At 45.7% G+C, this 24,465-nt stretch overlaps 1 long non-coding RNA gene across 1 annotated transcript in view; it reads left to right on the top strand.

Annotated features, from left to right (window-relative positions):
- The first annotated feature begins 2,426 nt into the window (after positions 1-2,426).
- LOC146870626 (uncharacterized) overlaps positions 2,427-24,465 on the top strand; it is a 68,981-nt gene continuing 46,942 nt past the window's right edge. Inside the window, exon 1 of the long non-coding RNA XR_014978760.1 lies at positions 2,427-2,638. This is a non-coding gene — a long non-coding RNA (uncharacterized LOC146870626). The remainder of the gene's footprint in view (positions 2,639-24,465) is intronic.

Here is a 24,465-nt window from a genome sequence, read left to right as displayed (position 1 = left end):
TGTGGACTAGAAGTTCAATCAGGCGTGGTAAGTATCCGTGTGAGGAGTGTTGTCCATGCCGTAGCTGTAATTTGTAAAAGCCAAGGCACGCATAATAAACAGAAGTCGGACTCGTTTCAGGAATGTAATATCAGAGGGGTATTGCGCGAGATTCTTGTCTGTGAATCCTGCTTCCTCTGGAGTGGGTGCATTCATTGGATTTACACAGGGATTTAAGGGGATGAAAAAAACTGTGTAGGTCTCTGAGGCCTGGCCGATGTAATTAAGGGCGTTGCTTAAAAACACGCAAGTTGACAAAGCTCCCCATTCCCCTTTCGGAGTTTGTTTGTCTTATCTCTGATGTGCGTGTGCTTAGTGAATGCCTCAAGGAGCATAATTTACAGCGCTCATGCATCACTATACTAACATTAGAGCTGACAAATAGGCCTCCAGTGTGGACGAGCAGCGCCCGGCAGACCTCCTCGCCTTCTTGGGAAGTGTCCAAGTGAACAACCGCGGAACTCGGAAATTACACCGCGCCCAAGCCAGAGCAGGCCCGAGATGCGGCCTTCTGTGTTCTAATACTACTCTTATGTTTCCCTGCTGAAGAGCAGAAAAAAAAAATGGGGGCACAAAATGTTCGCCATTATCTTTTGAAAAAGCGAAGATATTTTGTTTCTACAGGAAGAAGCTAAATCATTGAGTAACTCTCTTCAAGATGAAGGGGTTGGTGACACTGAGGAGTTTTCCTTAAATTGGAACGCTTTATCTTAATTTATGACAGAGCTGTGGGTTTTGCGTGTCTTTTCAAAGGCCAATTAAAGCAGTGAAGGAAGCAGACTTCTCTCTCATGTGTGATTTAGCAATGATGACAGATGGAGTGGTCTTTGTAGCCATTTACAGGGGTTAGTCCAAGAAAAATATGTTCGGAAACAGAAAGAAATAAATAAAAACATTACTTCAAATGTGCTTCAAGGGGACAGCTAAAAGGCAGAGGAGGCTAGAGTCACTGCATAGGAGCTTGAGTTTAGTTTGGGATTGCCTTGGCATTTGACTGTCATGCCGCCTACGTCTTTAACCCTGTGGGTTCAATTTGGTTACTTCTGAGACATCACTGTCGGACTCGTTTCAGGAATGTAATATCAGAGGGGTATTGCGCGAGATTCTTGTCTGTGAATCCTTATCCTGCTTTCTCTGGAGTGGGTGCATTCATTGGATTTACACAGGGATTTAAGGGGATGAAAAAAACTGTGTAGGTCTCTGAGGCCTGGCCGATGTAATTAAGGGCGTTGCTTAAAAACACGCAAGTTAAAGTCTGCGTCCATACGTCCCGGTTTATGGAGAAGTGTCCCGACACTTTTCTCCTTATTGAATAAATGTCCAGGTTCGGGTACTGTCTAGGTTGAGCATGCACGCAGGTGTTAAAAAGAGGTGCGCATGCTCAGTACTGGAGAAGTTGAACAACACAGCATTCTAAAACCTTTTTTTCGCGGACTGTTCCGAGGTCCCAACACTATTTTCTCATTTAAATACATGGCCCCCATTGGCCCGGTTTTTTTAGATACATAAGCAACTCTGGCTTCGTTGTACATCAAATTGAGAATACTGCAAGTTGTGATATAGTTAGACTGAAGGCAAGATAACTAGTATTTTTGAAGTTACAGCAGTGGCAGTGAAGGGTGTTAGTGCGGCAGAATTAAGATTTTGACGGTGAGGGCAAACATGGAGAGCTGGATAGTGACCTGTCTCGGCACCAGCTTTTTTTTTTTTTGTAAACTTCCGGTGCTGAGCACTGGCAGGACCCGGTCCACTTAAAGCCCTGGATATACATTTGCACAAATTAATGTTTGTGAGGTGCTCGTTTGATTGAGACTGCAGGATCAAACAATTGAGATGGAGACAGCTAAGCAGTACCGAGGCTGCACTGTCACTGTGGAAAAGAAAAATGCCAGAAAAAGACTACAAAAGTGTTTTTATATTTTGGATCCATTTCACAGGGGAACAAAAAATAAACGAAAGGAGGAAAGAGAGGCTGAGAACTAATCCTTGAAGTCACAGTTTTCAGTAAGTGAGGAGGAGCTAGTCCTAAAGAGAGGGAATAAGCTGAAAAAATAGAGGGGGCAGAGCAGAAGTGGACACTGCCCTTGCCTTCTCTGGGCTTGTCCTTCTCTGCCCGCCACGCCCGTCCCGAACAGCCAGGAACGCCGAGCCTTCTCTGCAGAGTTCAAGTCTGGCGGGAGTCTCAAACATCCTGTGATTCTGGGAAAATCACTCAATATCCCAGTGCCTAAAAATGAATATGTCCGTTTGTAATACAACTGGTGCTCAAGGCACTGCTTTTGTCAGAGAGATCCTTTTGTTACTTGCAGTTTCTAAGTTAAAATCCTAACATACAACAGAGAGCTATTAACTGTCATCTAAGAGCTGGATGCAAACTGCAAGGAAAAAATTGGAGCGTTATGTTTTTTCCCCACAGTCTTTGTTTCATTACCCTACTGTTTCAAAAATAAATTGTTATCTTTTCATTTTCAGCACCTGACAACCTGAAACATTACCGCATTTTGGGGCAATTTTCCAGCAAACAACAAGAGGACCCCAACCTCCTTTGCTGCTATCTCACCCGACCCCGGCTACAACCCAGCAAACACCAGTGTTAAAGGTAAGGAAACTGATGCTATATATTTTTTTACATGGGAGTTAGGGCTATGTATGTATGTAGTCACTCTCAAGGCCCTCAAGCAGTGTCTTTCAGTGCCTCCAGCAACCACTATGGCACAGAGAGGCAGGAGGCAGTACGGCTCTATTTTTAGCAGTCATTTGAGATGTATTAGGATAATGCACAAGATATATGTATAATGTATTTATACTGAAATTTGATATTATTGCACTGCACCTTATACGTTGTACTTTGATTATTGACAGGTTTCTTTAATATAAATATATTGGTAAGGCCAGCAACACACCATCATGAATACAGTACAAGAGCTGATTACAAAGTCATTCCAGTCACGGCCACTTGAACAAAAACTACAGATAAAACAATTAGGACCTCATCAGCCTGAAATAAACCTACAGCAAACTACCCAGGACAGAGGAAAAATGTCAAAACGTACATTCTCAAATGCCTGGTACACAAAAGCTGATTGGCTTACAGGGTGCCCTATAAGAAATTCTCTGTTCTGCTTCCCCTGCTTGCTGTTTGGCGGTGACTTTTCTTGGACACGGCAAGGAATGGTCGACCTGAAGCACATCGCTGAAAAAATAAAGAAGCATGCGCTCACAAGAAATCATCTGGAAAACCTGACAAGACTGGGAATGTTGGGGGAAGACGCACCAATTGAGCAGCAGATAAATGATGCGTATCGCAAATCCATTCAAAAACACAATGAAGCTGTTGATAAGAACAGACAAAATCTATCCAAGATCATTGATTGCATTCGTTTCTGTGGTGCTTTCGAACTGGCATTGCGAGGCCATGACGAATCAGAAACTTCCTCAAAACCTGGGATCTTCCGAGGCCTAGTGGATTTAATGTCAACCATAGACCAGGATTTGGAAAGACATTTAGCACATGCTACAGTCTTTAAGGGCACCTCTAATACAATACAAAATGAACTCCTTGACTGTATGCTCGAAATTATAAGAAGCCATATTGTGCAAGAGTTGCGAAACACAGACTTTGTGGCTATTCAGGCTGATGACACCACTGATGTGTCCACTCAAACACAGTCCATGTTAGTGTTTCGGTACCTTGACAGTGACAGAAACGTTGTGGAAAGATTTTATGGCTTCACGCATTTAAGTGACTCTAGTGCAGCAACCATCACTGAAGCAATACTGTGTCAACTGGACTTAATTTTCCCGGACAAAAACTTATCGCACAAAGCTATGATGGTGCGTCCGTAATGAGTGGAAGCCTTAGTGGAGTACAGAAACGAATTCGAGATGTGTACCCTAATGCTCATTTTGTGCACTGTTACGCCCACCAACTCAATCTTATTATGCAACAGGCGGTATCAAAGATCAGAGAGACACGAGTTTTCTTTCAGGATATCGGAGGCATAGCAGCATTCTTCACACGTTCCCCAAAAGAACAGAAGCCCTTCATGAGATTGTGGACAAAAGCGTACCAAGGGGATCCTCAGCTCGTTGGAACTTTCACATTCGTACAGTCAACTTAATCTTTGACCAGAGGGAGGGCCTTGAGAAATGTTTTGTCGCCATAGCATCCAGAGCAGACTTTGATCACACAAGTCAGAGTGAAGCCCATGGCTTTATTAGAACACTACAAGACAAAGAGTTTCAGTTCTTACTGTTTTTATTTCATGACATAATGATTCCTGTTGATGTGTTATACGATCAGTTGCAAAGAAAAGACCTAGATACTGTCTCTGTGAAAGCCAATACATCTGCATTTGTACAACAGATTATGAAAGTGAGAGATGGGGTTGAAGATTTAGAGAGCAAACTGCCGGAGCATTCTATTTTTGCAAACCGCAGACAAAACATCACCTCTCTGGTTCGAATTGGAAAGGAGATATGTGACATTGTAATTGTGCAGGCAAAAGAACGTTTTTCATTCACAAAACATTTGGTGAGTGCAACTTTATTGCAAAGTAAAGAGTTTGCACAATATGATGAATCCTTCCCTGAGCGTGCTCTGAATCAGGCTGTGGAAGCATATCCTATGCTCAAAAAAGAGCAGCTGAGAACTGAGTTAACTGTACTCTACGGAATGCCTGTGTACCAGAAGGCCAAAAGCGCCTTGACTTTGCTGAGTTTAATTCATAAAGTGCATATGGAAAACTCACTTACAGAGACAGTGACTTTACTAAAAATTGTGATTACGACTCCAATGACAACAGTAGAAGCTGAACGATGTTTTTCAGCCTTAAAGCGCATAAAGACATTCCTCAGGAACACCATGCTAGAGGAAAGACTAAATGCTTTGGTGATGCTATCTGTAGAGAGCAAGCTAGTCCAAAAGATACCGGACTTCAACATGAAAGTAATTGACAAGTTTGCTACACTGAAAGACAGACGTGCGGATTTCATTTACAAAAAGTGAATGCTGCTACTTGTTTGTTGAATACAAAAAATTCTGATTGAGGTAAGAAATGCATTGTTATCTCTGTTTTTAAAAGTTTTGTAGTGTTTGTTCTATTTGGAGACTACACAGATTTGCTCACCTTTGTTCACTGGCCGGACCTGTCTCCCGCAGGGTGAACGATTCGTTGCTTGTGTTGCCTATCAAACCTTTCCCCTTGGCAAATTGTGAAAACCTTTATACCATTTATATTTGGGGTACTTGCGTGGACCTATGTGAAGTGTGTGTACAAAGCTCAGCTCAACCAGAATCACGGTAACAGCGCATTGCGCTGTCTCTTTTATATTCAGTATATTGTAAGACTGTTTTTCTTCCCCCGCCTTTCCTTGTTTTGTTTCCCTGTTTTCCCCTTGCTTGCCATTCGTTACTCTAGAGTCTAATATTCAGTATGTTGTAAGACTTTTTTTCTTCCCCCGCCTTTCCTTGTTTTGTTTCCCTGTTTTCCCCTTGCGTGCCATTCGTTACTCTAGAGTCTAATAGAGTCGGAAGGCCGTAGGGGAAGACTGTGGACTTTTCTTCAAGTTCCTGACGCTCCTGCGGAACGAGCCTGGCAACCATTACACTGCTGTGCAACTTCTTCTACTCTTAGAGCTGAGATTTCCATGAGTCTTATAGTCTGAATTCAGCACCTGAGCATAATAGTACAGAATGTATGAAGCTCTGTGGTAATACAGAATAAGCAGCTACCTATGTTATGCCATCTATTAATGTAATAACTGCACTTTCACAATTGCTTTATTAACCTTCCTGCTTTCTCAAATTTGCTTGAAAATGCACGATTTTTCTTCTTTTTTTTCAAAATTTTCTTGGGGGGAGTAACCACCCCAAACCCCCCTTTTGGGGTTCGGGCACGCTCGCTGCGCTCGCTCCCTATGGTGCTGTATGCTAATTCGTTTGCGCCCCACCACTTTAAAATCTCACCCACCGCCCCTGCCAGGAAGGACACAGTAAGGGCCACTTAGAGGCTTTTTAGTGAACTTAGAAATAATACTAAAATGAAACATATGCATCATAGAGCTTCTACTCATAGATTTAGTTGTCAGATAGTCGTAATCACAAATAAGTAACTCTTTACAACTGACATTCTTGCTGTAAATGTGAAAAACAAACCCTGGCTCTGGGGTCATTCACCAATCTATTGGATGAAATCAGATACGTTTTCGCTAAATTCTCTTCCTGTGTTTGTCCCTCCCCTCCTCCGTTTAGGTTTACACTACTCTGGATAAAAAGTGTCTTCCAACCCTGCTGAGTTAGAGAAATGGGTGGGTAAGAGACTGCAGAAGAACAGAGATCAAGAGAATGGTATAGTGAGAGAGGTAAAGTAGCGGGAGGAAAAGTTAGAGGCGGAGATGAGAAAGAGAGCTAGATAAGTTAGAGAGACGTGAGGTAAAGAGAGAAAGTCGAGGTAGCCAAAAAAGAATTGTATAGATACAGATGGAGAATGCGGTAGCTAGAGAAAGAGATACAGAGACATAGATATGCTTTTTAGAGTGACATAGGGAGAGTCTGAGATTGGGAAAAGGTAATGTGAAGAGGTGGTTGGAACATTGAGGGGTGAGGTAGGAGGAGTGGAAGGGTGGAAACAGGGATGAGTTAAAGAGTGCCTTGTCATTCCTTCTCCTTTTTGATATGTACACTACTCTGACTCGACAGTGGCCTCCAACTCTGATGAGTTCGAAGAATAGGAGGGCAGACAATGGAGAAGAACAGAGAGGTATAATATAATTAATGGTATAGTGTGCGAGGTAAAGTAGTGGGAAAAGGAAGTTAGAGACAGAGATGAGGAAGAAAACTAGGTGAGGTAGAGCGAGACATAAGGTAAAGAGAGAAAAGTCAAAGAAAAATCATAGAGAGATAGAAAGAGAACAAAATAGCTAGAGAAAGAGATACAGAGACATTGGTATGTTGTTTTTATTTTTTTTTAATCGGCATAGAGAGTGCTTGAATGTTGTTTTTATTTTTTTTAATCGCCATAGAGAGTGCTTGAGATTGGGAGAAGGAACTATGAGTAGAGTGCTAGGAACGCCGAGGGGTGAGTTAGGAGAAACAGTAAAGTAGAAATTCACGACTTTCACTCACATATACACACATACATACATTCATTCATACATATACACACGCACGTATGCAGCAAATATAAAAAAACATAACACTTCCCTTCACTGCAGCTCCCTGGGAGGATAGCCTGAGATCCCAGGAGGGTTGGGACCACTGCGTTCTCCTATTGGCTGACCCTAGGTCAGCCAGTGAGCAAAGGCTGCAGTCCCTCACTATAAACCGAGTGAGATAGGTTCAGAGAAACAGACCCCACCCACTCTGTGACGAGTTGGCATAGAATGACACTCGGCCCTGGACTCTTCAGGGTTTTTAAACTGAAGAGCCCAGGTACGAGGAAATAAGTGGCATTCCCCCTCATCATAAGGTGAAAGTCCTCGAGGCACTTTTGCCAGGCTGAGGAGGTCATACCCACAGGACTGTTTCTCAGCCTGGCAAAGTTCAGCTCAGGCAGCCAGGCGTCTGTACATTTAGCAGCTGTACAGCTCCTGGCTGCTTGACCTGAACTAGAAGAGTGTTGTCCGGCTGATCTTTACTCAGCTTGGCAGACACTATTCTTGTGGGGGGGGGGGAAGGTGGGGGGCATGGCCCCTCAGCCCTTATGAACGGGCCGCTGCTGCTTATCAGTGAAAAATGAGGAAAGTGATTAACAGAGCAAAAGTGATGGAGAAAGGACTTGTGGCAAGCTGACCAGGTTGGCTAATTCTTTTACAAGTCTGAAAACTTCATGACCCATATCTCTGCTTCATAAAAAGATGAGAACTTTAGAACTGGGAGTGGGCCAGGTGAACCTCCCTTTTATATTCTTTCAGGGCAGCAGCAGATCTCCCATTGGCTTTGACCTGGTATTCACAGCACCTTGCCTTTTCTAGAACCTTACCAGTATAATTAGCATATGTATATATGTGTATTTGAGAATCCCGTTATGTATTCATTTATATATGAATATATGTATACACACCTAGCACTTTGCTCAACTATAACTACAGACTGAATGTTATAACTAATTATGAGTATCCAATCCAATCACATCATTTGTATAGCGCACTACTCACCCGGTAGGGTCTCAAGGCGCTGGGGGGAGGGGTCCGCTACTGCTCGAATAGCCAGGTCTTGAGTTGCTTCCTGAAGGAGAGATGGTCCTGGGTCAGCCGAAGGCGGATGGGGAGGGAGTTCCATGTCTTGGCTGCCAGGTAGGAGAAGGATCTTCCTCCGGCGGTGGCTCTGCGAATGCGTGGTACGGCGGCGAGGCTGGTCGATCGTAGCTGGCAGGTGGGCGTGTAGAAAGTCAGGCGGTTGTTGAGGTACTTGGGCCCCAGGTCGTGGAGAACCTTGTGTGCGTTGGTGAGGAGTCTGAACGTGATCCTCTTGCTGACGGGGAGCTAGTGCAGGTCTCTCAGGTGGCCGGAGATGTGGTTGTGTCGGGGGATGTCCAGGACGAGTCGTGCGGAGGCGTTCTGCATGCGCTGGAGTCTTTTCTGTAGTTTGGCTGTGGTTCCGGCGTAGAGGGTGTTTCCGTAGTCCAGTTGGCTGGTGACGAGTGCCTGGGTGACCGTCTTCCTGGTTTCTGTGGGGATCCATCGGAAGATCTTACGGAGCATGCGCAGGGTGTTGAAGCACGATGAAGAGACGGCGTTGACTTGTCTGGTCATCGAGAGGGAGGAGTCCAGGATGAAGCCCAGGTTGCGTGCGTGGTCCGTTGGCTTGGGAGTGGTGCCCAGGGCAGGGGGCCAGCAGGAGTCGTCCCAGGCGGAGGGGGCTGATCCCAGGATGAGGACTTCCGTCTTGTCTGAGTTCAGTTTCAGGGCGGTCTCGGTGCTGTGGTTGGCTCGGAAACCGGACTGCGAGGGGTCGAGGGATCCGTTCGTCTCGAGGAATGTATGAGTGCAGTAAGATTTCCTTACGTGCATATATCCAGTTGAATAGATTCTTCACCCTCCACTTTGTCTCTATGCGCACTATCATTGTAGTACATAGAGACCTAGATATATATCGACGGTACATGAGAGCCACCAGACTGTCCATCTCCCTGTCTCCTTTATTGCTGTAGACTATACTTAGTCTGCCAGTTTCTCTTTGTACTTGTATCAAGATGATATAGTTAAGGGTCCTTGCATATGTATTAGTTGGTGAGAGGGAACTTTAAGCCCACCCAGTTTGCTATTTTCCTATTTGCTGTAGCCTGATAAATTCTTACGGCCTGATTTAGAGTTTAGCAGGCAAGGTACTGTCATAAACATCTGTCTGCCAAAATCTCAGTATGCCTGACCAATTATGAATTGGGCAGACCGTCAGCTTTCGGTTGGTCTGCTTGCATCATCGTCACAAAACGTACTCTGACAGACCAACACAGAAAGGGACATCTGAGTAAAGTTATCAGACTGCCTGTCCTATTTAGAGGGAACAATCTGATGTGCTTTGTTTTCAGTCTGTGACTGCAAGGTAAAACTTAGCGGTACCAAAGAGAAAAAACAAACAAAAAGACCCCCACACCCTGGGTGAATTATCTCATGGTGTGGGAGGCCATTTTTTTGTTTTTCAGAAACAAGCTTCTGCTTAGGTAGTTAGTTTGATGGGCTGCCATCAAAAACATGGCGGAAGTGCACCAAATAATTTGTGCCATCACAGGAGCAGCTGTGTCGGCGACTTGTGGAGGCACAGAGACCAGTGCAGGATCGGCAGTGACGTCTTAATTTGATGGGTAGAAGTCCGGCCATTACCTCCACTACCCGGTTGGATGGGTGTAATGTTGTGAGGCAGGGCTCTGGGACATCGGTGTCTGTGTGCAGTGCAGTTCTTGTGGTGGGTTGAGGCCTACAAAAACAAGACTCGGAGGCAGAGATAATATACTCTTGGTTGTCAGTGCATGTGTGCTTTTTCTGACCGACCCCTGCCGCTCACCATATTTATTATCAATAACCCACGTGACTACGAGGTCTTACCATGACGGTGCACAGTAAAGGGCGCACTAATAAGAGGCCACTCTTTGCAGCTTCTTTCTCACAAGTCCAGCGCTCCAGTTACGTCACTGGAGGTGACACTACATTCCTCCCCAAAAATAAACAAATCTGGCAGACAGAACACCTTCATCAACTTGTCTGCGGATTGCCACGATTAACAGGAGGCTGCACACAACAGTATTGGTGGTGTTACAGTCATAGGTAAGAACATAGTTGACACATGAAAATGCAAATACAATACACGGCCCACCATACTTGGTAATCACAGTTTACCTGGGGATGATAGAGGTTTTTCACACTAGGTGATCTTTCAGTCTAATGGACGGTACTGGGTTTCCACAGAGTTCATACCTGGTGCGGGTGGCGTGGCTGCCCAGTTTTTTGGGCGGGCTGGCCTCACTGCTGGTGTTATTTTCTGCCACATGGGAAAGAGGGACAGGCCCATAACCAGTCCACCTCGGAAAGACAGGAGCAGTAACTCCAGACTCTGATCGTGTGTCTTGTTCATCCATCTGAGGGTCATTATCAGTCATGTCCATGGAAGAAGTGGCACTGGGGTAAAACATTTTGAACACTGATATGTTTCGGTGATTTACTTTGTTCCTCGACGAGCAGTCACCTTGGTTTCTTGCAGGTAGGCAATGGTCCATGGACGACGTTTGAAAGGTAGCCTGAATTTGCTTCCAGGGGATCGATCCTCAATAAGTATTAAATCTCCAATCTTAAAAGTGGGCACTCTTGCACTCCAGCGTCAGCTAGCTCTATTGTTGATTTTGGTTCTCTTTTCAAACCCCTGCCTGTCATCCATGGGGCCAGGGACCCAGAGACGGTGATGGGTTACAGCATCCATGACTACACGACCCACAGAGAGATGATTGATAGTGGAGTGTGGAGTTTGGCAGTAGTCACACAGGAAAGAGTAGATGGCCAACTCTAGAGCTTGCTGACTGGCAGAAGCAGTTCGAATAACTTTGTTTAGGGTTCTCATGAGTCTCTCCACCTTCCCATTGGCTTAGGGCCACCGGGGGGTGATCCTTTTGTGAGAGATGCTAAGCAATTTGAGGTATGAGGCTACTTCTTGGCCCTCGAAAGGTGGTCCTTTGTCTGTCCTTAGCTCTTTTATCAGGCCGTGGGTAGCCATGACCTTCTCGAGTTTGGGTATCACTTAATTGGCACTGAGGGATGAGAGAATCTCCACTTCGGGCAGTCGCCTATCATGACCATGGTGTGTCTTCTGTCAGGGAGACTCCTGAAATCAAGTCTGGTTGTTGTGTTCTTCTTTCAGTCGCCACCGGGGCTGGCTGATTTGTGTCATCTGAGGCTTGGCACAAGGTGCATGATCTTACCAGCATTTCGACCTGTTCATCCATTAAGGGAAATCACCCTTTGGTTTGGAGCTGGCTGTTGGTCTTGACCATGCCCTGTTATCCTGCATGGGCGAGCTGAACAAAACACTCCGTGAGACTAGTAGGGATGGCTAGCTGATGCCCTCTCAGGAGGCAGCCATCAGGGTCAATGGTCAGTTCTTGACGAACATGATACAGGCTCTCCATAACATGTCGTGCTTGTATCACCAATGATCTCATGTATGCATCAGAACAAGGGCCATTTTGTTTCAAATGTCAACAATGCGATGCCCCGTTTAAATATTTCTACCTTTCAAAACCAATCTTAGCGTACTATTTAGACTATATGGAACTATGTATAGGTATCACCTATGACACCCACGGTCTCACGTCCATATGCCATCTATGTAACGTGTATCTTCAAATATGTGAATACATGACATCAAGTGACTATTTGACCCATGTATGTTATGCACTAACAATGGTTTCATGTATGCAGGAAATTAAGGGCATAATTGTTGTTTACTATGTTTTGTTATCATTCACACATTGCCCCATTTTTTCAACAACAGAGTAATCAAACCGTATCTAACTATCTGCAAATAGACACACCAAGGATACCCACGAGCTAGTGGGCCAGACATTTCTCACATGTAACCTCCACGACGCCCCGTTATGGCATTTGTTTTTTCGCTAATAGAAGATTTATGTAATACATTAATCGCAGCGCATCCATGCGTGCATTTACAAATTGATGAAAACGGAGTCAGGTCTATTAGACAAATACAAGCCACTGTATTAGTTTTTTAATATACCCACGTTAAGACCACGTGCGGTCTGTTTTCCCCTTTCTTCATTGAAACCGAACCGCTCTTAACTGGCGGTCCCTCGCTCTCCGTATAGCACTGACGCAGGTGACAGCAGTTAGCGGCTGCACTCGCAGTGTAGTGCGTGCACGCCCCGGCCTGTCAGACCAGTATATAAGTCACCAATCCATCATTGTTCCGTTTACGAGCTGGCGAACAGACGTGTTATTCCCAAAGGAGGTATGTTGTTTCTATTGCAGCTTTTTTCCTCCTTTTTTTTAAAAAATGCTGAATTATCAGAACTTTTTATGGCGGTGGAGAGTCAATTCACTCTTCATTTATACAAACAATTTCTTTGTTATAGAATTACGAAGCACCTGGATTAATCCTTGCCTTACCACAGAAGAAATTTTAAGACATTCAAAGAAATCTGTGAAATAAGTTTTTACTGATTAACAGAGTAAATAACAGAGAGACAAGTAGTGTAAAGCACACACCTGCTTTGTCATTTAATACTGATGGCATGTTAAAATCTTGTTACAGATTGCCATCTTGATCCCCTCTCTGCCTTGGGAGTCCACGGGCCCTTCTAGACCGATTGTTCACTGCAGACATGGTGGACATCGGTAATTTATTAACCCTTGTTTGTCTTGTAATCTTTTAGCAAATTGCATTGCAATCAGTCCACTTTATTTCATTTTAATACACTAAAGGTTACTTTAAATAATTCTCAGGTGCCCTCACAGTACTGATGAAGACCCTACTGTAAGGGTTTAGGTTACCCTACACTATCACTAGGTCGAAACGTTGACAGCTCTATTCTTTACGCAAATGTGGACATCAATGCTTTTTTCACTGTGCCAAATGTAACATAATGGCTCTGTAAAATTATTTGTAGCCCTGTGTAATGCAGGACAGCCTTTGTATGTAAGTTTTGATTTATATATTGTCACTGCCCTCCTCTTATTCCACTAAACCCTCACTTCTGCACTCTGCTGCACCAACCCCCCCCCTTTTTTCCCTTCTTTGGGGCACCACTGCATAATTGATTCAGACATATGCTTTGTTTTGAACGTGTGAACATGTGTTCAATATGATTAAACAATGTTGAACAGGAGTTGTCTATGAGTAATTTAACAGGCGCAGTCACATATCATTGTTTTTAATTATGTTCCACTGGGGCCTTTCTCTCCTATACCCTTCTTTGGGAACATAAATTTGCATGTCCACCAACTTAGATCCATATGTTATAGTCATTTGGAACTTCCCTCACATGACGAGTGGCTTGTCTTGGCCGTAGACAAACACTTTGATTACAGACTGGTATAGACGTGGGGGTGGATGCATTGTGATGTGACCTTTTGGAGGACATTATTTTGATTGAGCCCGCTGTGTCTATGACTTCCAGTATTTGGCATTGAGGTAGGCGGTGCATTGCTTGGGATGGTGTACCTGTTGTAAAAGGAGTGCTTACATGAGTGTGTCCCTCTAGATAGAAAGGACTCTATCATGCATCAAGCCATACACCCCATGATCAGGGGGTGATAGTCCACACCACCCAAAAAGTATTACCCATGGACTAAAATTGAATGATTATTACAAAAATTCCTTTATCTATTTTTTGAAATCGTTGCTGAGCCCAACGGTCTGCACCCATCATAAGATGTCGTATGAAGATATTGCCAACATTACTGGTAATAAAGCGGATACATTTGGTTTTTCATCAGAAGACACAAATCTAATTTATTCATTGATCCAAGAACCAGAATGCGTCGCATCACACACCGGATCTATACAGTCAAACATTAAGCAACTACTATTCGCAGCAAAAAGAGAAATCAAACAGCGACTTCACGCCAGTACATTGATACCCTATCATAAAGTGCAAAGGATTCCCAGAGGATTACTGATACCCCTCAAGTCTAACTTGTGCAAAAACCACGCACGGTTTACTGAAAGATGGTATGGCATTTTGAACAAATGTTCACTAGATTTAATATTAGTAATTGTGGAAGAACTGTCTAGAGCGCTTGAAGAACTTGAAAAAGAAGTCATCCAACTGAAACAGGAAATCAGTGACAAACAGTCACCTGAAGACTGGAGAAAAACTCTTGAAGATATCAATTCTCAATTAGATAAATACACGGCTGAAATAAATGAAAGGAAATTACGAAAGTTTAAACTGGATACCGTTGATTATAAATTAGGAGAGGTCTATAGCTGGGCGGAAGCATATGGATCTCAGAGACAACAAAGACCGTTTGGCAACTGATCAACGGAAGAAACATCCTCATCCGATGATTCTCAACCCAGAACATATCATAGAGGACCACCAATCAGAAACACCGAACATGATCAAGACAATAGACCTTCCACTTCAAGTTCAAAAACAACCAAGACCCCTTTTTTATGGAGAGGCCGAGACGTACTCGCCGAACAAGGAGGGCAAAATTTAACAGAACCAGATCAACCAATAGCCAAGTCCACCAGAAGCCAGAGAGTCTAGTAATCAGTATTTCTAAAACTGAATGATCCACTTTTCAAACCCAAACACTACAAAAATGCTTATCTTATGTTACCATATATGAATCTAATGAATTAGAAACTCAGATTTGTTTCTTCAAATTCATGAGGAACCTCCGGCTCAAACACTTTTTCAAGAACATAATAACATCAAAACCTGATGAGACACAAGGGACATTACTGGATTTGAAACCAACAAGCACTTTTCAAGTGCCCATGAGCCATAAAGTTCTTGACTCATTCGAGACAGTGGTACAGAAGGAGTTACACAACATATTTAAGAATAATCAAACGCGAAGACCCAACTCAACTCTCAAAGAACAGCAAGCCATAGCAAGTTTGGCTAACAACGAAAACATCAAGTGCTGTAAAGCAGACAAAGGTAGAGCACTCGTAATCCTTGGCATGCAATTTTACTTGGAGAGCGTACAAACACATGTTTCTGACAATACCACCTACATGAAGCTGAATTCCAACCCTACCCGGGATTTACTAGAGCATTGACAATCATTGTTAATAAAGCTCTTTCATGGGTACCATCAATGACCGGGACAAAAGATTCTTAATTAAAAATAATCCAAGTACACCATACCTATACATGATCCCTAAAATACATAAATGTTTGAACAATCCTCCATTCAGACCCATTGTGAGCACCAGAAATTCGATACATGAGCCGATAGGAAAGTACATAGATCGACACCATCAGCCTAGTGTGCGAAAAATGACAACATACTTGCAAGACACCACAGATTTTTTTGTGAAAATTCAAAACATTTCACTGAGTGAAGACACGGAATTCATACTGTATACCATCGACGTACAATCTTTATACACTTCCATTCCAAACGATTTAGGTTTACAAGCTATGGAATCTTTTCTTCTTGAAAGTGAGAAAAATGATCTGAAATTTCTTTTATTAGAACGTATGCATTTCACCCTATACCACAGCTACTTCGTCTGGCAAGACCAGTATTACACTTAACTATCCTGCACATCTATGGGCAATTGTGCAGCTCCTGCCTACGCAAATCTCTTTATGCACAGGTTTGAACTCGACCACTTCCTATCAAAAATCATCTGGATTGAGAACCTTGTTACGTATTACAGATACATAGACGATATATTTTTAATTTGGAAAGGATCTGAAGTCAAGTTACTTGAGGCCATTAGAGGGATTAACGCTGTTGATGAACATATCCAGTTTACACACACTTTGGACAAGAAAATAATTTCTTTCCTCGATGTAGACATCATGATACAGATCATGATACAGGGTCACAAATTGGTAACAACAGTATATACCAAAGCCACAGACAGTAATAATCTTGTACATTTCTAAAGTTTTCATCAAATGAGCTTAAAACAACACCTTCCATACTCTCAACTACTCAGGGTAAGACGTATATCATCAACTGAGCAGTTATATCAAGAGAACAAAGAACAGATAATGACGAGAGCATACCCGGAAGCAATCCTAAAACAAGCAGAGATTAGAGCGGAACAAAAAGAAAGGATTGAATTGTTGAAACCCAAAATTAACACACAGACAAAAAAGGAGAGATCTGTATTTGTATCTAAATTCTCCACTAAAAGTCATAAGATCAAACAAACCATTTGAAAATATTGGCCGTTATTACAGGCAGAAATGGATTTTAAGTGCATATTTGAGGATTTTCCACTATTCGCCCATCAGCGCACATAGAATTGACAACTATTACAACAAAAGAAAAACCCAATAAATCGAAACTACACAGGCACTACTCCATGCCATAATTGTGGCAGCTGTAATAAGATAATAAAAGGTACCCCATTACTGCACCCTACGCATGGAACTCCAATAAAACTTCAAGTGTCAGCCACCTGTGACACTAGCAACATAGTATACTTACAAAAGTGGCTATGTGGGTTACCCTATGTAGGGAAAACAGAATGCAGAATGAAAACACGCTTAGTTGAACATAAAAGCAACATAAGATTAAAAAATCTAAAGTCCACAGTTGCTGTACACTACTCAGAAAACAACCGCAAAATCAGTAAACTGAGATATCTGATATTGGAGCAAGTAGAAATAAAAGAAGGAAGAGACAATAAATCCTTTTTGCTACAACGTGAATTATATTGGATTCATAAACTTAATTCACTGAGCCCTAAGGGTCTCGATGAACGTTTGGAATTTAGTTGTCATCTTTAAATAATATTACAGTTTTTTGCATCATTCTTTCGTAATGTACTGACATAAGGTCTATAGAGCTTACCATTGATTCTAACGATGTACACCAGTTTTATGCTGACATGACTATGTATACGCTTTTGTAATTTAGTTATTATTAAGGATTGTTATTATTTGGGATTTATTTTTTAATTTTTTTATTTACATTTTTGTTAAACTCTCGGGCTTCACATTCACCACATTTTGGTGTCTTGAACGTGTGTTTTCAGTTTCTATCAGAGACACGTACGTTCTATTTCCGGGTTGTTTGGTTTTATATCCGGGTTACTAGATCACAACACTTCGTTACCGACATACACCATAACGCAAGGACACTGGATTACGCTCTGTTTTTGAGCTTTGTCACAGGTACGACGCTGCTGTCATTACGGTTTCAAAACAGGCATGCTCTATCTGAGTGCATGTATTTTCGACCGCATTTATTCATCTTTTCACAACGCCAGGTATTACTCTTCACTTTGCACAGAATTGCACCGGCATCATTTTTTGTTTCTTTTAAGCATGTTCACGAGTACTTAACACGCGCCTTTCCCAAATTACGGAGCACGCGAATTACCGTTCGTTTGTCACTTATCGGCATGATTTTGTTTTCACGAAACACTCAACTAATCGGGTCGAGGTAATCCTTGTCAGTTTATCTCTTTAAAGTACTTTCTTCTTTTCACTTTCACGAAACACTTTCTGTTAACAGACAGGCACTCCTGTTTCAATGTTCACATTGATAACCAAGCGGTACAAAAGGGGGTGGTGATGGACAGAGCATCAGAACCAATCAAACACTCACACCCAGTCAACAGATCTGGGTTTGATCCATCACCGTTCTTTAGCCCACTCTGCCACCCCAGTTCAGACATGGCCATATGCAAATCAGTCTGACCCTGTGCCTCATGGGAACAGTCCAGCCCGAACTGCCAAGCCATGTCTTCCCTGGTCCGGAAACAAGCTTCCTAGGACCGGTTTCTGGCATTTCAACCGTCTTCAGCCAGGCTTGCTTGAATCCAGTGGCAAAGTGAGCAAGGGACTCACGTCTGAGCATACCCTGCCAACTTATGGCGAACAAAGCAAAAACCAAAGGAAATGATGGACGGAGTGTTGAACATTGCAAGCACTCAACCCCAGTCAACTGATCTGGGTTTAATCCATCACTTTAAAGTACTTTCTTCTTTTCACTTTCACGAAACACTTTCTGTTAACAGATAGGCACTCATGTTTCAATGTTCACATTGATAACCACGTCATCACAACTTTAGGGTGATAACTCACACATACGGAAACTTAAATTACCGCGTTCGCATTCTGATCAAGGATCAAGTAGTTCCATTTAATTTTGACAGGGAGAACCCCCTGAAGAAGGACTAGACCCGAAATGCATCAGGGATTATTCTTTGTTAACCCTGTGAATCCGAAGAATAAGTATTCAATATACTTTGAATTGTATTGCACTAAGATTTTTCACAAATGAACAAAAAGTACACTATTGGAATGTGAAAAGGAATAAACCAATGTGACACATGACAATTGGAATATTGAATTTTTAAGGCGAACACAATCGCAAAGGAGTGCTTACATGAGTGTGTCCTTCTAGATAGTAAGGACTCTATCCTGCGTAAAGGTGGATGGAACAGTGTGTTCTTTGCTGTCATCGTCATCCAGGTAACTAACCCTTTTGGAAACTTCAGGGACAGCATTCACATTGGTGCGCTGACTTGCCCTTTTTCAGATCGACAGACTTACAGGACATGTTTGAGCTTTCCACACCCACCATACTTCTTCCCTCTTGCTGGGCACTCTGTTGGATGATGATTTGGCCCTCTACAGTAGCCGCATGTTCTGGGGGCCGGACTGCCTCTTGCTGGTGCTAGGTGTCATTGCTACGGTGTTGACTGGTTGTACTTTTATAGGCTTGTTCAGAACGGCTTCCATGTGGGAAGTGTAATGTTGGGGCCCTAGGCCCTCATGCTGGGAATCACGGACACAGGACACATGCTTAGATAGTGGGTAACTGGCCTCGAGCACGTGCGCTCGGCCCTTTTTATTAACAGCGTCACCTGACCCAGTGACGTCTGTGGTGGGTGGGTGTACAGTGTAGGACACACTGCTGAACACTAGAACGTGTCCATGCTAGGACACTACATTCCTCCCAATTTTTAATAACAAAAACCCAGAGTCAATGTTCAACCTAGGGGAGAAAGAAATATATATACAGATGTAATACAGTGACCAAACTTCTGCAGAATCGCTCACGCTTCAGCTGCTTGGAGTCACAGACGATGTTCTTCCTGTCGCTGACGATGTTCTTCCTGTCGCGGACGATGCTCTTCCTGTCGCGGACGATTACCAGTTCACTGTGGCACCAGCCTGGGTGCTCGATGGATCCAGTCTGTTGACGACTCTGCTTTGAAGTTGTACTCGCAGTCTTTTCTTCGCTTTACTTTCTTGGCGACAAACACAGTTGAGTTCTTGTGGTTCACCGCTAGATGTTGCCGTTTATCTTTTAGTCCAGTCCTTTTCTTTATCTGTGGCGTGTGTTCTGGTTTGCAGAAAGACGGGTCATTCGCAAGACACCCCTCTCACCAGGGTGCCCCTCTCACAGGTGTTCCCCTGCCACGGGATATCCTTGAGGCCCTCTTCATCAGATCTGGCCTGGGTTAAGTGTCCTGTATCGTGTTACTCCCATGCCGATAAGTGCGGGTGCGGAGGAGACGACAGGTCTCACCTCAGATGCCGCAGTCAGACCTGGAGGGTGGCTGTTGGCTCCTGTCTTTAGCACGCGAAGTCTTCATCCTCCTGGGACCTTTGCTGAAGGGCGGCTGATGACCATCTCTCGTCGCGGGGACACTCTCTCTCACTGGCATCCCTGAGGCCTTTGCCCCTGAGTCACCACGGCTGGCATCGACCAGTGTCCGTGTAACCCCAAAGGTGGATGTTTCGAATGGTACGGCCTGCTCACCTCTGCAGATCCCAGGTGTGCTGAAAGCATCGTCAAACAGATGGTCTTTTCTCCGTGCCACGGGGGTTCTTCAGGACTTGCGCACTGTGTTCTGACGCTTGTCACCTTCCTTGTCTTTGAGGTGTGAGTAGTCTTGCCACACTCTTCTCTCCTTCCTCTATTTCTTTCTCCGTGAGGATGTCATGTTACTCTGACTTCTTCTCCTTCTTCTTGCAGTGGCAACCGTGCCACTCAGATCTTTCTTTCCCCTTTTTCTTTTAAGTGGCAGACGTGCCACTCTGATGTCATCTTCCTTCTTTTCTTGTAGTGGCAAACGTGCCACTGCGATATCTTCTTTCTTCGTAGTGGCGGACGTGCCACTCTGGTCTCTTCATCTCTTCACTTCACGACCTACTCTGGACCGTTTCTGTTCTCCTCTTATCTGGCCAGGCTTCTCCATGCAGCGCGCGCACTCTGCACGTGTTCCCCCTGGTCTTGTCCTCGTCCGAGAACACTCTCTTCATCTTCCTCAGCATTCCGAGTTAGGGTCGTGACCTTCTCCTCATCTTTTCCTTTTCACCAGTTACTTTGGTTGAAGTTCGTGGGGCCATACTCTTGGTCCGCTTCGTTCTTCTCCTTTTCACCAGTTACTTTGGTTCTTCTTGAGCTTCTTGGACCACTTGACGGTCCACTCTGCCGATCACTGGCAGGATATCTTCGGTCTTGCGTCAGACCTTTGTTTCGTAGCTTCACTGACCCGTGCGTTGGTCACCTCCTTGTGCAACTCCTGGCGAGTCGGCTTCTGCGGTGCGACCATTTGGCTGGTCGGCTTGACCGTTGTGGTGCGACCATTTGGCTGGTCGGCTTGACCTTTGTGGTGCGACCGTTTGGCAGGTCGGCTTGGCCTTTGTGGTGCGACCATTTGGCTGGTCGGCTTGACCTTTGTGGTGCGACCATTTGGCTGGTCGGCTTCACGAGGTGCATCACGTCGTGTGACTACCTGTGTCCGCTGCCTTGTCAGGCGCTGGTGCGTGCTACTCTTCGTACCGTCGTGGTACATCTTCAGTGTAGCGTTGCTCCTTGTACCATGATCTCTTGACGTGGTGGCTTCTTGGCGCCACTGGGTGTGGCTCGACATCCTTGCCCACCAGTGTTGGATACTTGCTGCGCCCATCCTCTTCAGTGGGTTCTTCTCCTGTAGGCGCTGCAGTGTACCTTCCGCGTCCGGGGTGCATCTGCGCTGAGTCCGTTTGTTCTCTCGAGGGTTCGCTCCAATTGATGCGGCGACAGCGCAGTCCTCGCTGGGGTGGATGTGGCTTGACACCATTTCCTTTTCTTCCTCCTTGTCTCTGCGGGATGGCGCCGCATCCCTGTGGCACACCGTCTCTTCTTCCTGTGCTTCTGTCGCGTTCCTGCGCTTCTGGCACCTTCCTGTGCGCCTCCGTCGCATTCCAGTGCGCTCACCATCGCGCATCCGTCAGACCTTGCGGTACGTGCCATGCTGCCTCCTCTTCCTTGCGTTGCGCTCCGTCGGTCTCCTGTGGCTGGATTCCCTTGGCTTGCTGCAGGCTTGTTTGATTCTTTGTTGCTGCAGTACCACCAGTGGCCACTGGGTGGCAGTGCAGGGTATGCTCTTCACTTGCTTCATTCAGCAGCAGCCTTCTTGGCTGCCAGCACTTTCTGCTGTGTTGTCTTCCTTGTTGCAGGCTCCGGTCGAGGTCGAGCACAGAAGGGCTGGAGCTACCAGCAGATCAGTGGAGTGCAGGCCAGCAGGTAAGTCTTTTCATTTATTTTGTTCTCAGGCAGGTGAGGGGGCCACAGGCATTTCAGTGGGCTGCTCTAGATGAGGCATCACTCGTGACCTAGTTAATTCCTCTTTTCTTCCGACACGTTTTGTGGGGGGGAAACACTCGCTCATGTGCCTGGCAGCTCCTCATGCATACTTGGCTGCTGCAGGGGCATCTCGCGCACACACCTGGAGGGACGACGGAGGGGGGCGCTTCACCTTACATGCCCCAGCATTGTCTCGACCATTGTCATTGTGCGCCAGCCGCTCCCGCTGGCCGGGAGTGTCCGTTGGGGTGTCGGCTCCGGTCACTGGGCGGCAAGCTTTCAGTTTTCTGCTTCTCCCCCGCCTATATTAAATGTTCAAACGGCCTCGGGCCGCGCGCTGACTTTTCCTTTGTCTCTCCCGCTCCCGCAGCCTCACTCGGCCTGCCTGCCGCGCGGGGAGCGGGCGGGGAGACGGGGGTCACTCTGTGATGCGGCGTCTGAGGGTGGGCTCCTCTTTCACGCCGGTGCCGCTTCTTTCTTCGGCCACGGGCCGGGCACTTCCTTCTCTTTTCCCCGACACCCCGCTGCAGCAGCCTCTTTCCCATGCACTGCGCGGCGGGGGGGGCTGACAGTCCTTTCCTAACTGCGGGTGGGCTCCGCTTTTACGTTCTGTTCGTCCCGCCCCCGCAGCAGGTCACATAGCTTCACGGACCGCGCGGGGGGGGCTGGTGCCGCTTCGTTATCGCGGCGGGGTAGGCTCCCGCTGACCGTGCCACTTCCTGGGCAGGCCGCGCTTAGCTGGTGGGACCGGAGGCGCGGGGTGAGCTCCCGCGGGCTTCCTTGTACTTGGGGTTCTTCGTCGACCCCACAGCTCCTCCCTCACTCACCGGGCTCGTGGCGGCCGATGCGGGTGGGCTCCGCTCGGTCCGCTGGTCACCACCGGACACGCTCCTCACCACCAGGCACTGTGGCTGGTTCGACGGGGTCGGGATGGGCACCCGACTTCCGCTACTTCACTTTGGGGGCACAGCGCCCGCCCGCAGGTCGTTGCGGCGGTGCGGGGTGGCCTCCCGGTCACCGCGGGGCATGCTGCGGGCTCCGCCTCGCCTGGCTGGCTTCTCGGCGCATCGCGCCTTCTCCAAGGGGGGGGTGTCCTCAGTGGGAGCACTCCTCTCCCCCTCACGAACAGCAGGGCTGCTGCGGCACGCTGGGGCTCACAACTCTCGTCGCCAATGTAATGTTTGGGCCCTAGGCCCTCATGCTGGGAATCACGGACACAGGACACATGCTTAGATAGTGGGTAACTGGCCTCGAGCACGTGCGCTCGGCCCTTTTTATTAACAGCGTCACCTGACCCAGTGACGTCTGTGGTGGGTGGGTGTACAGTGTAGGACACACTGCTGAACACTAGAACGTGTCCATGCTAGGACACTACAGGAAGCACAGGTCTTGGAGAGTTCTTTTGTGCAGCCCATCGTTAGGATGTCAGTGACCTTCCGGATACTTCTAACGTGTGTTAGCAGAGTTTAAATGATGCACACCCTTGAAATATTTTGCCACCTATTTCTTCGTTTTCATCAGCGAAGCTAAACGTGCTGGCAAGCTCCTTTAGCCACATGTGGAAAGTTTCGATGGATTCTTCCGCCTGCTGCCTGGCTTGGTGAAATACAAACCTTTCATAGTCTTTATTTGCCATTGCTCAAAATAGACATTAAGAGCTGCAATAAGGGTGAGGTGTTTTCTGTAGGTAGCTTCGGCGATTGTCTTAGAGACTCTGTGAATGTCCTTGCCTCCATAATGCAGTATCAGTGCCCTTTTTTGTGCATTTTCGACCTTGGTAGCTTCAAACAACAACAGCACTCACTCGACCCAGTCCTTCCACCGGGGCACTTGTGTTGAGTCGGCCCCTTCAATAGTGAACGGTTCAACAGATGGTATGTTAGCCATAGCACTTCTGCTCTGAGAGTGGCAAAAACAATCGTTTTGTCATTTGGCTGTGTTATCTTTTAGATGCTACAGCTATTGGCCAGTCATACCGTCCTGGGACGTGAGGAGGGCAAAGAGGCCTCTATGTGTCAGTAGCACAAGTGCAAGTGACAAACATGTGATAGAGGCCGTTTTCTACGTGGCCCTTTCCTCCCCAATATGGAAAATGGCTCACGGCCCCTCACCACGTGACTTGCTGTAATGGCCAGCAGGGGGCGCTCTTGCTCCGATTCTCCTCCGTCTCCCATCGGGATAAGCAGAGCACACGCAATGGAGCCGGCTGCAGGGGAGAGGTGCACTGCACACACGTGAAGTAGTAGCGAGGTTTGGTACGCTCACGTACCTCGGCACAAGCAGATCGGATGGGCTCCGATTGCGGCGGTCGTGCACTATAAGGTGAGGTCACTGGCCAGCTGTGTGCGGCATGTAGCTCGAGCACCGCATACCTAACAAGCATTTACAATGCAATGGTCTCGGCATTGGTAAAGTTAGAGCTATTGGCATTGCTCATGACAATGCCGTTTCTTTAAATGTTTTAAAAACAAAAACCTAAACAAAAATAATGTCCTGAGCAATGCCAATAGCTCTAACTTTACCAATGCCGAGACCATTGCATTGTAAATGCTTGTTCCATTTAGAGAGCTATGGCACACAGCTTGTGCTGGATTGTTCTTACTGGAGCAAAACCACCACGTATATAGTTGAGTCCATCTGGAGTGGACAAGAAACGATGGACTTGAATGCGAGTCTGACAGACTTCAGTACAGA

This window comes from Triturus cristatus, chromosome 1_1, assembly GCF_964204655.1.
Source record: "Triturus cristatus chromosome 1_1, aTriCri1.1, whole genome shotgun sequence".
Taxonomy (NCBI): Eukaryota; Metazoa; Chordata; class Amphibia; order Caudata; family Salamandridae; genus Triturus; species Triturus cristatus.
This window is presented reverse-complemented; position numbering and strand designations above follow the sequence as displayed.